Source organism: Gymnogyps californianus, chromosome 23, assembly GCF_018139145.2.
Source record: "Gymnogyps californianus isolate 813 chromosome 23, ASM1813914v2, whole genome shotgun sequence".
In the NCBI taxonomy this organism is placed as follows: domain Eukaryota; kingdom Metazoa; phylum Chordata; class Aves; order Accipitriformes; family Cathartidae; genus Gymnogyps; species Gymnogyps californianus.
The window spans coordinates 5,784,530-5,796,065 of record NC_059493.1 but is presented as its reverse complement, the minus strand read 5'-3'; the positions used below and the strand labels follow the sequence as shown (position 1 = coordinate 5,796,065).

The 11,536-nt window shown below is 50.9% G+C and overlaps 1 long non-coding RNA gene across 1 annotated transcript; it reads left to right on the top strand.

Moving 5' to 3' along the window:
• Positions 1 to 1,465: 1,465 nt before the first annotated feature.
• Positions 1,466 to 2,806, top strand: LOC127025377 (uncharacterized). Its single transcript, XR_007767662.1, has 2 exons — positions 1,466 to 1,641; positions 2,142 to 2,806. It is a non-coding gene; the product is annotated as an uncharacterized LOC127025377 (long non-coding RNA).
• Positions 2,807 to 11,536: the final 8,730 nt, after the last annotated feature.

Sequence of the window (11,536 nt, the reverse complement as noted above, 5' to 3'; positions counted from 1 at the left end):
TTAGTTCATTTATCCACTGAGGGCACGGGAAGGGGAAAAAGTATGAAAGGAAGGGGAAAAAGCCCAGGTAACTAGGCAAAAATGGCAATTGAAAGCAAAATAAAAGGGGCAGTTTTAAAAGCCTGACTTTGCGGGTCGTTTTTAGTTTCCAACTCTTATGATAAGAAATCGGAATACCTCTATAGAGACAAATTGCTATTTCCTTCAGGAAACAACCTCCTGGCAAAATATTTACCGGCAATCAGACTTGTAAGGAACTAACGCCTGTGATGGAGGATGGAACAAGGGCCGTGCGGGTTTCGCACGGGCTGCTGCTCGCCGGAGCCCGTTCTCCCGAAAGCGGCCGAATTTAAGATGACCGGTCCTCCAGCCCCTTTAACGGAGTCTTGTCTCGGCAAAAATCATTTCAAACCTATCTTCTTTCCTCCCGTTTGCCACCAGATGGCACGTACATACCAGGCGAGCGGGGAAGAGGGGCGGTGGGTCAGCGGAGGACAGCCTGGCCCTCCATGGGGGTGAGACCCCCCCCGGCAGCGCCCTGGCCGAGGGCAGAGGTCGAAGCTGGAATTAACTTTCTGCTGCTGGAACAGAAAGAGGCTTTACGGTAGGTTTCTGTTCGTAACGAGCGGCCGCGCGTCCCTCCAGAATAGATGCCCTTTGATGAAAACCTCTCTTCTGTTATCATTTTCATTCAGGTTGATAATTTGGCCATCGGGCGCCAAAGACGCCGTTGTTTTCCCTCTACCCCTGCGCGACAGCGTTATTACCCCCTCACCGGCTGCGACCGGCCAAAATTCAGAGCAAATCTGAGCCAGCGCCTGTGACGAATAACTCAGCCCTGAGCCCGTGCTCTTTTCTGCTTTAAATTCGCTTGCGCCTGATGCTCTGCAGGGTTTCTCAGGGAGGGAAGTCGCCGTGAACGAGACCTGGGCACAAGGTGGGGGGGGTGAGGACGGTGTCAAGGCTCTGCCGCTGCCTTTTGTGACCCCCCCCTGCCCCGTTGTGAGCCGTGAAGGGACACAGAGAGGTGACGGGCGCAGGGAGAAGCGGGGCCGGTGTGTTCCTGTCTCTATTCGCCGCCGAACGGCAAGAAAAGGTCAAGATATCCAGCAATTAGCATCCCATCACGGTCTCGCTTTTGCCTACTGGAAGCGCTCCCTTTCAGCATCTTTCCTCTGTGCCTGTCACAGGCTAAATGCGATCTCTAGCATTTTTGAGATGTTTAATTATTTTTCTTAGTATCATTGGTGTTGATTACGTTCCTTTCTTTGGGTAAGAGAGCAGGAGAGTGCCTCACACCGAGAGCAAATCACTGTTTGATTGGCAGCGCTTCCCAGAACGGCTTCTGATCCCCCCCCCCCCCCGCCTCCTGGTGCTAAAAATGCTAATGGTGTCCCGAAACAATGCGAGGCTCCTTCAAAAATATCTTTTTTTTTTACTTCTTTATTGCAGGCCACGTACTGATAGAGGGAGCTGTTCTGACGCTCATTCCTCCCGGTGTTTATGGCCGGACCCCAAGGTCGTTTTGCTCTTCCTCCTGCGCCGAGGAAGACTCAGCCCTGGCCATCCTTGAGAGATGCTTGTCGAAGGCTCCCAGGAAAGGGCTTCAGCAGCTTTTCCCAGGAGGATTTTCCGAAAGCGGTAATGCAACTCCCCTAATTGCAAATTAAGCCAAGACCCTCGTTGCCTCGGTGGCTACGGAGCACATCTGATCGTTGGCTTTGCAAGACAGGGGAGGCATTTCAAGCTGCCGTCTGTCCCGCTGCTGCGGTCTGTCCTCCCGCTGTGCTCTCGCTGCCTTCTCCTTCCTGCCACAGCTCTGCCTGTTCCCTCCCGCGCGCTCCCCACTCTGCCGACCTCTTTCCAAACACGTGGTGACCCCGAGCCCTCATCAGCACCCAGCAGGATAGCGACCTCCCCATGTCTTAGCACGTTGTACGTGCTTAATACCCTTCTGCGTTTGTTTTTCTGTTACTTTTTTCCGGTGGTGCACAAGCATCGCGGTGTCGGCTTATTCTGCGGGCTGTGCTGTCACCCCCGAATCCCTTCCTGCACTAACGCTGCCCAGCCAGAGCTTTCCCCCATTTAGGATTTCGGCACCCACCTGCCTTTATCCTCTTGACTCCAGCCCCTTTTTCCAGCGAACGGGATCTTTTTGAATCGTCGCTCTGCCCTCCAAAGGGCTCTATGCTTCCCCTTCTCCCAGCAGCGACATCTGCCACGGGACGGGCTCTCCAGTCCCCTTGCTTAGGAGACAGAAACACAAATCGATCTCGTCGCTCGGGGCACTAATCTGCTCCCAGCCTCTCCTGGGGACCCTGGCCCTTTTTTCCACGTCGCCTGGGACACAACGCGTGTCACCCGGTGGGAGAGGAGCTGCTGTGTGATGGGAGATGAGCTGCCCCGGGTCGGGCGAGAAGGGACAGGACCGCGGGAGGGATGTACCTGTTCCCCGCCAACACCCGCCGCCGAAAACTCCTCTTAAACACAATTTGCTTAAGTCATTTCTCCCCCCGACCTGCGAGCCATGTATTTATGTACTGTGGTAAATGTTATGCCTTGAAAAGACCCGCACATGAATAAAAAATCAGGCTGTCACTCCGCCGTGCTCCTTTTAAAGAGAAATTGCTTAAAGCAGCAAGAAAGACGTCTAATCTTGGGGCTCTGGGAGCCGGTGTTTGCGAACGTGTGGGGGAGGCGGGGGTCACTGCAGTTTATGCTCATGAATAATGAATCTGACATTGTAGCTATGCAAATGTAACCTAACAAGCTCCAAACTAAATAAAAATCTTGTTTGTTATGTCAATTATTCACCAGTCTCCTTCCCCGGCACTCGCGCTTGGATTTTCGGGCTGGAACTGATTTAGCTGAAGAGGTGGAAGTGGGCGATCAACAGAGAATAGCGGGTGCCCTTACGAATCCTGGAGCTTTGAGCCATTTGTGCAGCCTATAAATAAGAGACAGGATTCACGGGTTGAATACACACAGAGATCTGGTCCTAGTCGAGATTTCCTGGCCTTCTGTAGGAATGGCTGAGAAATAATCAGCACTAGGGAACTTCCCCTGTCCTCGGGTTTTTGTAGAGCAAACTATTTCAGGCTTGACCGTCTCTTAACCACGTGGTGACAGGCAGAAGTGAGACGTGGGCTTGTCGGGTCTCGTGATAGTTGCTTCGCCCCTCTTCATCCTTCAGCTTGCTCGTCTGGCACAAAGCCTCGCGCTCACTTACGTGGCTTTTCTGTGTGGATAGAGGGGGGGAAAGCGCTGGCGGCGCGATACGGCCACGCAAAGGTCTTTAGTGCCCGCTACGTGCCGTAACCACGACGCTGGATGGCCTCCAGCCGTTTTACAAACCTGTATCAACCCGGTGCGACGCAAAGCCGACGAAAAACGACGATGCTCAATTCAAGACCGGGGCTGCTGCATCGCCCCTTGCCCACCGCCAGCTCTTTCTCCTTGCCTTCAACAAACTCGCAAATGCATTGCCCGAAGGAATATCAAGCCAAAAGCTGCAGACATTATTTCTCCGCTGAGGTAACCTTTGTAGCCCTGATGAACAATATTTTACACAGCTATTGCTTGAACAGAAGTCACTGTATTGTTTTTTATGCCTCTGTCTCTTGTCAGGAAGAAGCTAGAGTAAATTCTCCTTGCACAGCTCGGTGAAATCCTGACCCGCGGGCTGATCATTGCTGCGTTATCTCAACTCGGAGCCCAGGCGAGGATACGAGTCCAGATCAGCTTTCACCTTCCCCCCCGCCTTCTTTTTTTGGCACCCGTATGTGCCTGGCTTCGGTCGTGTTGTGCCTTTCCGTTTTAACCGGTAACACAACCTGACAAGAAGGCATTCGCATCGAAACAACCGGGTCTAGGTCAATCTGCCTGCTGTTCTTCCGCAGAGAGAAACCACGCGGGCTGGGTGCGTTTGCCGTGATGAGCAGCTTTGACTAAGAGCAATAAAGCAGAGAGCGGGAGCCGGTCTGCGTGCTGGGTACTGCTCGTCCCAGTGGGACGAAGCCCCCGGTGCTCCAGTCCCACTCCTCTCCCCCGTCTGCTCCAACGTGCCCCGTCACAGACCACGAGCTCCCCGGCGCAGTTCCCAGGAGCTTGGCCCAGCACCTCGCCCATGGGGGGGGCAACCTGAAATAAATCCTTTTGAAAAGGAACGCGTAGCTGGGAAGCTACCGAGTAATTGCATTTTGTTTCTTGTTCCTGCTGTCCCTCCTGTGCTGCCTAGGGAGGGGTGTGTTGGCAGGTGCCCTACGGGAGACGGGAACAAATCGGGCTGTGTCCCGGTGTCACGTAGCTCTCATGATGAATAGCTGGTCTCCTGATGAAGCACAACCATCTTCCTACTCTTCACCTGACAGAAATTAGGCCGAGCAATTACTGAAATCGAGTGTGAAATTGCGCCGGTGACAGAGTGCCTGACGTGGGCACCAAAGAGGGGAGCTGGACTGGTGCTGCTGCCTGTGCCAGCAGGCAGGGCGGCAGGCAGCTCCCCTGCCCTCTCCTCCCCGGGCCGTTACACCGGGCGGCGAGGCGGGAGCTTGCCTCGCAGCTTCTTCCCGGTGAACGGTGAACATTCGGTCATTTCCGAGTGCTGGCGAGGAAACCCGCCGCAGCTCTTTGTGGCTGAGTATGAGGCGCAGGAGGAAGATTTATTCTTTCCGTAAGTTGTCAATCCCAATTCTGGGGGCCCCGAGAAAGCCCGTCCGACAGAGAGCATCCACGCTGCGCTTGTAACTGCCCCGGCTCCTCTGCACGTGCCAGCGCCGGGCCGTAGGGGATCTGTTACGCACAAGGTGGAATACAATAATTCGCGCCCTGTGAGGATGCTCTGATCAAAGCTGAGTTATTAGTTCAGTGGGAAAATTAAGAACGGGAGCAAGAGTTCCCAAAAAAGCGGGCATAAAGGGCAGTTGCTTATCATCCTCCTCACCCTCTGGTAAATGAAGAGGAGAAGGAAAAAAAAGAAAGGCAGATATTAGGAAGATTGAGGCTACGGAGATCAGAGGTGCGGGAGGCTGGGTACCCGCGGGAGGTGTTTAACGGTGGTTTGCAGAGCCCTCGCCGCCCAGCACAAGGAGATTTGCTGTCGGACCGTCTCACCTCGACTCACAGGGACGCGATGGCCTCAACCCGCCTGCCCGTGTTTAAAGGGCGCCCGGTTTCTGAGGGACGGTATGTTTTGAGCAAGCAGAGGGCATCGACTACATCATCTTAGCGTCACTGAGTGACCGAGAATTCCAAACGAGACGCAACGTCGTTAATGCAGGCATTAAGAACATTACGGAAAGGGTAGCTCTAAGTAAATCTTTCATGTAATTAACAGTACAGGTCTGCAAATTAGTGGAAATTACACATTGAGATGCTTGGACGGCAGCCACGCCAGAGGGAAAGCGCCGACTTTTGCCTGATCGGAGGCCGGCTGCTCGCGGCCTGCCAAATACTCGAATAGAAAACTACCTGGAAACCCAACACGTTTCTGGCAGAGCCTAAGAAGCGAGCAGTAGGCCGCTGCGACAAAGGCAGGGGAAGGAGTCCACCCGAGACCACCGTCACTGCCGAATTCGTACGTAAGAATAACAGGAACACATGAATACCAAAGCCAGAGGCTCGTTACGAAATAATTACGTAGGTTAAAACCTTCCCATCCTTTCCCCTTTGCCTTAAGCCTGGCTCCTTAATCATGGGAAACACCGTTCATGGGAAAGCATACAAGGAGTGAGTCATACCCCAAATATTTAGACATTTATGCCTTCGTCTTGCACAGAAACAAAAACAAGAAGAGAAAAAGCAGGCGCCCGGTTAGCGTGCTTCCTGCTTGCTTTGACATCAAGGGCTGATGTATTCTCGGGTCCTTTGTAACAACCATGCGACTGGCTGGTTTGAAGCCTGCATGCGGATACGGCCCTCGAAAAGAAGGGACCCAGGGCTTCTGCTGTGCACCGGGCATGCCAGCGCAGAGGTTTGCACGCAGACAGAAGCAGGACCCCTCCAAGAAGCCCCAGACCCGGCAGAACGAGGTCACGCGTCCTCAGCCCGCCGGGTTTACCCATATATTAGAAAGAGGCATCCACACGCGTGCTACAATAGCATCCATCAACCCCTAAATCAAGCACAAAGGCTCCTTTACCATCACACGGCATATACATTTTTGCCATTCCTGCCCTCCTCATTCCCACTGCGGATCCCAGAGGAGCCCTGGAAACAAGAAGAGAGAGGACGGCAAAAGCTCATAATTGCACATCGTTTCCCTCGGTGCCGGCACAACGGTGTTTACTTTGATGAGGAACTCGGTGTATGCAGCGAACACGCGACAGCCTTGCACAGCGATACTTAACATCACAAGGAAAGATGCCGCTTTTAAACAAAACGATGCCTTGCTCCAAACGCCAGCAGCAGCTATGATACCCGCAGCCTTACAAAGAACGCTGCCTGCTTGTGGGACCCTGACAGCAACTCTCCTCCGGCCCTCCCTCCACCTTTTATTTTCCTTTTTTTCCCCTCTCTGAGCATTTGAAAATCAAGGGAACAAACTGTCCCAGCCCGCTTTTTTTGCAGAGAAAAAAATACGAAAGGATCATCTTTGCTCTAAGGGACGCCTGGGAATAGCTACCGGCACCCAAACCCACCCGCAGGTAAGAGCAAGGTGCTAGCGAACGGCACACCGAGCCAGCGAGAACGTGGTACGAGCGGGTGCTAAGGAAGGAGATAACTTCTTTCTAACATCTCGGTGTTGCACAGTGGGTTCTGGCTGGCTCTCCATAAAGCCAGATTCTCCAAAATCTGGGAATCTTGATGGATTTATCTCTGGCCGACCTCAAATGAGAAAGCGGGCCTTTTTCTTCCTTCTTATTGCAGGAGATAAAGCCGCTCACCCTGCAAAAGGCCCTTCCTCAGACCCCGGCGTGCTCTTAGTTAGTGCCTCTTGCCGTGGCTGCAACTTCTCGGAGCACCGGCAGTAATTTCTCGGTGCCTTCCCCCCCGGCACGTGCTGACAGGGTGAACTTTCTGGCGGGCGCCGGGTGCTTGTCTGTCAGGCAAACTGCAGCTACCGTCGTATTTTTATTCATTAAGGGAGTGAACGGCGGAAATAGCCAAACGTCTCCCGTGGTATCGGTGCAGTCTTTTTGAGGTGATATGGGCCTGATCTCGTCAAAATTAATGGCTTATGGTTATTCATGCTATTATTCTTAATGGGGCCAAGCATATACTGTACCCAGCAAGAAGTAGTGCTTGTCTTGTCAAAGATTTATAACACATCATGACCTGGCTGGGCTAACTGTAAAGTATAAAAACTTCATTGCTAATAACGATGCTGTGCTCTGAATAAAAAGGAACGAGGAGGGAAAGGTACAGCAAGCTCCCATCCACCCGTCCCAGCACCTTCTCAAGCTGGGCATTGCCTGGTCAGAGGTGGCTTACAGGCACCTCGGTCCATCGGAGGCTAAAAGATGCTAGGAGACGGGCGGGCTGCTCAGTCTTTACGGCGAGAGCCATCATTTTGTTCTGCATTTGTAAAGCAAATATTGTCCTAGTGCCTTCCGACGCTGATCCAGCTTCCAAACCGGTGCAAACCCCTTTATGAAGCCATCGACCTAGAATCAGACCCTTAAAAAACCCCCCACCTCTGGAAAACCACCTACGACATGGATGAGAAGCGGATCCCAGGGATGTCACTGGGAAGGGGTTTCTTTTCGCCACGGGGCTCTACAGCGGAGGCGAAGACATCACGCGGAGACGACGGTTTGAAAGATCACAGCAGATTCCCTCCGTCAAAGATCATGCCCAAAAAATTGCAAATGAAAAACCTGCCACGATAGGGAAAGAGCGAAATTCAGCAGAGCAGGGGAACCCTGTCGTAATTAAAGCTCAGATGCTGAAACCACGCGCGCAGCCTGGACGCTCGTGGAAAGACTCAGTGAAACTACCAGGACTTCAGAGGACGCAGACTGAAAATTGCCTTAATTAAATAAAGAGAAAGAAAAGGCACAGAGATTTATAAGCCTTGTAAAGCTCCTGAATACTAATTCCTGACTGCAGAAAAAAAATATTCTTCCATATGTTTATTAAAAACATATGCCTCTGCCCATTAGGCTGCGGAGAAAATGATTTTTTTGTTCTTCCACTAGAAAGCAATGTTTTTCTCATTGCAAGTAAATATTTCTGTAACAGAAGGAAACCTCCTAGGAAACAGTCTCCTGTAGGAAAGGGTTTGGGTTTCTTCTCTGCTCGAGTTCCATAATTTCTTATTTTTAATCAATGCGTTAATTATTATTAGCCTTACAAACACAATATCCCTAATTGCTTTATCCATTCATAACAAGGACTGTGAAGAAGTATGAAAAGGGCAGGTTTGAACAGCAGACTGGAGGCTTTAAAATAAAAGAAAAAGGAAATTTGCCTAGTTTTGATGTCTTAAACACTTGGGTCCCCTGGTTCATTACGAGAGAATCGGCTCTGCACCGTGCTTGATAAAGAGCTGAAAGACTTTGATCAAAGCGTTAATATTTCTGCACCAGAGCGCGAGAGAGATTTAAATTGCCATTAAGCTCTAGCGCGAGTCTAACCTGCCCAATTACAGGGCTAATACCCCCTGGCTCTCGGAGCTGTGAACTGTATGTGGTCTAATGGGAATTTCATGCTGGACTGGCACTTCTGGAGCCTGAACTTCTCTATGGACCACGGAGGAGACGTAACGAGGGCAGCCAGAGCCAAAGCCTTTCTCACGTCGGCACGTTTACGGATTACCAGCGACGCCGCCAGTACGGCTGACCCGCGGTTACACACATCGGCGCGGCACGGTCCTTTACGGGGGCGCAGACCCCCCGTTCTCTGGGCTGGGAGACCTCGCTCACCGACGTTGCAATGCTCACAAGCATCTGATTTGTTTAATCACGTCCAACTTTGACTGAGTCCAATGCAAATCTGTTTTACTTGCTTTCATAAACTCCACCTCGGTGAACCGAAGCAGCTGCAAAGGGCTCGCTTGACATAGGGTGGCTTCAGCCGGACGGAGTGAACGAACGCAAGCAGGGTCGGACCCGGCGAAAGAACACATCCCTTTGTTCCCATTCCCCCCCATATCGAGTCAACGGTGAATTTACATCAAAGCAACCCCTTTGGCAATTTTGCTGAAGACGGATGATCTCGCTTGTCAGTTCCTATTACAATTACAAAGCCTCCTTTCCCACTCAACACGCAAATGTGACTTAACTTTTATAGATACGGACTGAGTACGCTTCGACAACGGCGCCCATAGGTTCGCTCGCGTCCCTAAACGGCGCACGCAACCGTTCGGCTGCTGCTGGCGGCAATGCGATGCTGAAGTGGGAAGAGTCCTGTTCTTACGCCAGCTAGAGAGGTCTGCTCCCAGGTGAGAGCTGAGGGACACACAAGGCTCCTCCGACAGGAAAGCGAAAGAGGAGACCCCAGGGATGTAACCAACAGGGCCAACGCTTCTCGTCCCAAGAAGGGAAACCCAACGTTTTTAGTCGCATACGCTATCAGCAGCGTTCATAAGCGAGTCGTTTTGCCCGTTCGTGCCTCAGCCTCCCCACGTGAAAAGTCTTTCTGAAAGCTCTTGAGAACCACAGACGTAGCCGGTGCTTCTCTTTGATTAGCACGTGGGGGTTTTTTTCAGCTGCAACGTTGGTGTAGTTTTAAAAGAAACCTGAGTATTTTGCATGAGTAGTGCCCGACTCCAGAGAGAAGGTTTTTTAAGGAAAATATTGAATAGTATTACCCTCTTTTATAAATCACAAACTGTGGCAAGAGGTAGTCTGTGTGTATTATCTATGTGTCTAGGTATACCATGTGAAACATTAGCCAGAAAACCAGAGAAGATATTCAAAATTATTTAAAAAAAAATCCAATAAAACCCAACAAGAAGTAACTTCCAGTAATAGCATCGCTTTGCACTGAAAAGCTCTTTCATCTGTGGATTGGAAAACATTTTACTTACAGATAATGATGGTTTACAACACTGACACACTTTGTTGTGTCTATATTTAGACTGCAGCAATGCTAAAGCAGACTTCAAGGTGCAGGTCTTCTGACGATAAACGCTGCACGTGCACAGAGCGAGAGGCACTTTCAGACCTTGGAGAGATTCTAAGTTATATGGATGGGGCAAAGAATCAGAGATGGAAGTGAATTTTTTAATGCTCAGAGACGTAAATGACCAAAATCAGACAGCATCCTACTCCAGCCTTCCTCTCTGTAGGGTCTTCCTGCTTACAGCCCACGAGCCCAGTGCCTCCGGGTGGCAACGCCTGGGCCAAACGGACTGGTATCCATTACCTGAGTCTTCTGACACGCTACTGAATTTTCCAAGATTGCCACCAAACTGAAAATTGGATTACACGGTATTCGTCGTGTTGATCCATCTGCTACCACTGCTCTTATTTTCGTGGTGCCAGAGAATTTTTGATGCGTGTCCATGCATGTTGCGCGCTTGGAGGAGCCCGGGTACATATTAGCGATTCTCACCGTTAGTCCTGCCAAGCTCCTTTCCTTGCTGTCTTATTTATAAATGACTCATTTATGAACGTAGTTACTTGATGTGTGTTTCAATTAACTAAGATCTGGGGAACTCTTTTGCTTCAAGCTAATCAAAGATCGCCGTGAGGAACTTGAACATCTCAAAGCATGCCAGATAAAGGACATAGAAGCACGTAGTATTTTACCAGCGCTCTCCATGCCTTAAAACACAGGTACAAATAAATAAATTAAAAAAAAAAAAATAAAAATCACAGCTTAAAACACAGGTATCTTTGTGCTCTGCCTCAAGTTCAGCACTGTCAGATCTCACCGACTGTAGCGGGGAGCCGGAACGCAGACCCGGGGAAAATTTGCTGACGGTAATAAAACAGCACGTTGCCTTGGAACCGACACACGCAGCGCACCACTTGGCTTGCCGTTTTTTTCTTCTTGGAGCTTTCTCTGTGAAGAAAGGAACCCTAAATCTTATGCAAACTGTTCCTGCAGTGTGGGACAAGTAGGGAAGGCTTCAACAAACCTTCCGAAATCGCAGGGATTCACATGCCATCTGTGTCTCTGAAAATGCAACGACTGACATCGACAAATACGCTTATCATCTCGCCCGCTCCAAAAAGAGCGGACATTAATGCCAGCAGCTTCTGCCATTCAAAGGCTGCCTCGGCCAGCAAACACGGCATGCGGGCCACCGTCAAGCGGCATTTGGAGCCGACCCTTGCGACGTGCAGGCTATGGGTGGACGACAGATGCCAACAGAGACTCTGCACGTTTTAAGACTGGCTAACCAGCGCCCAAAGCTGTTCCCGAGCTCCCGAAACGCAACCCTGGCTGACACCAACCTGACAAACCCACAAGGGGACAGGCGGTGGCATTGGATGCCAGCCCATAGAATTGTGCAAACTGCACCCACACCAACCGAGAGCTCGATAATGAAGAGGCGGCTAGCGCTGAAAGGGCACGGTAATGCATATTGGCTTTTGGGAAATAGAGAGGGAATCTCTCACAAGGGTTTGTGCAGTATTTGTAACTT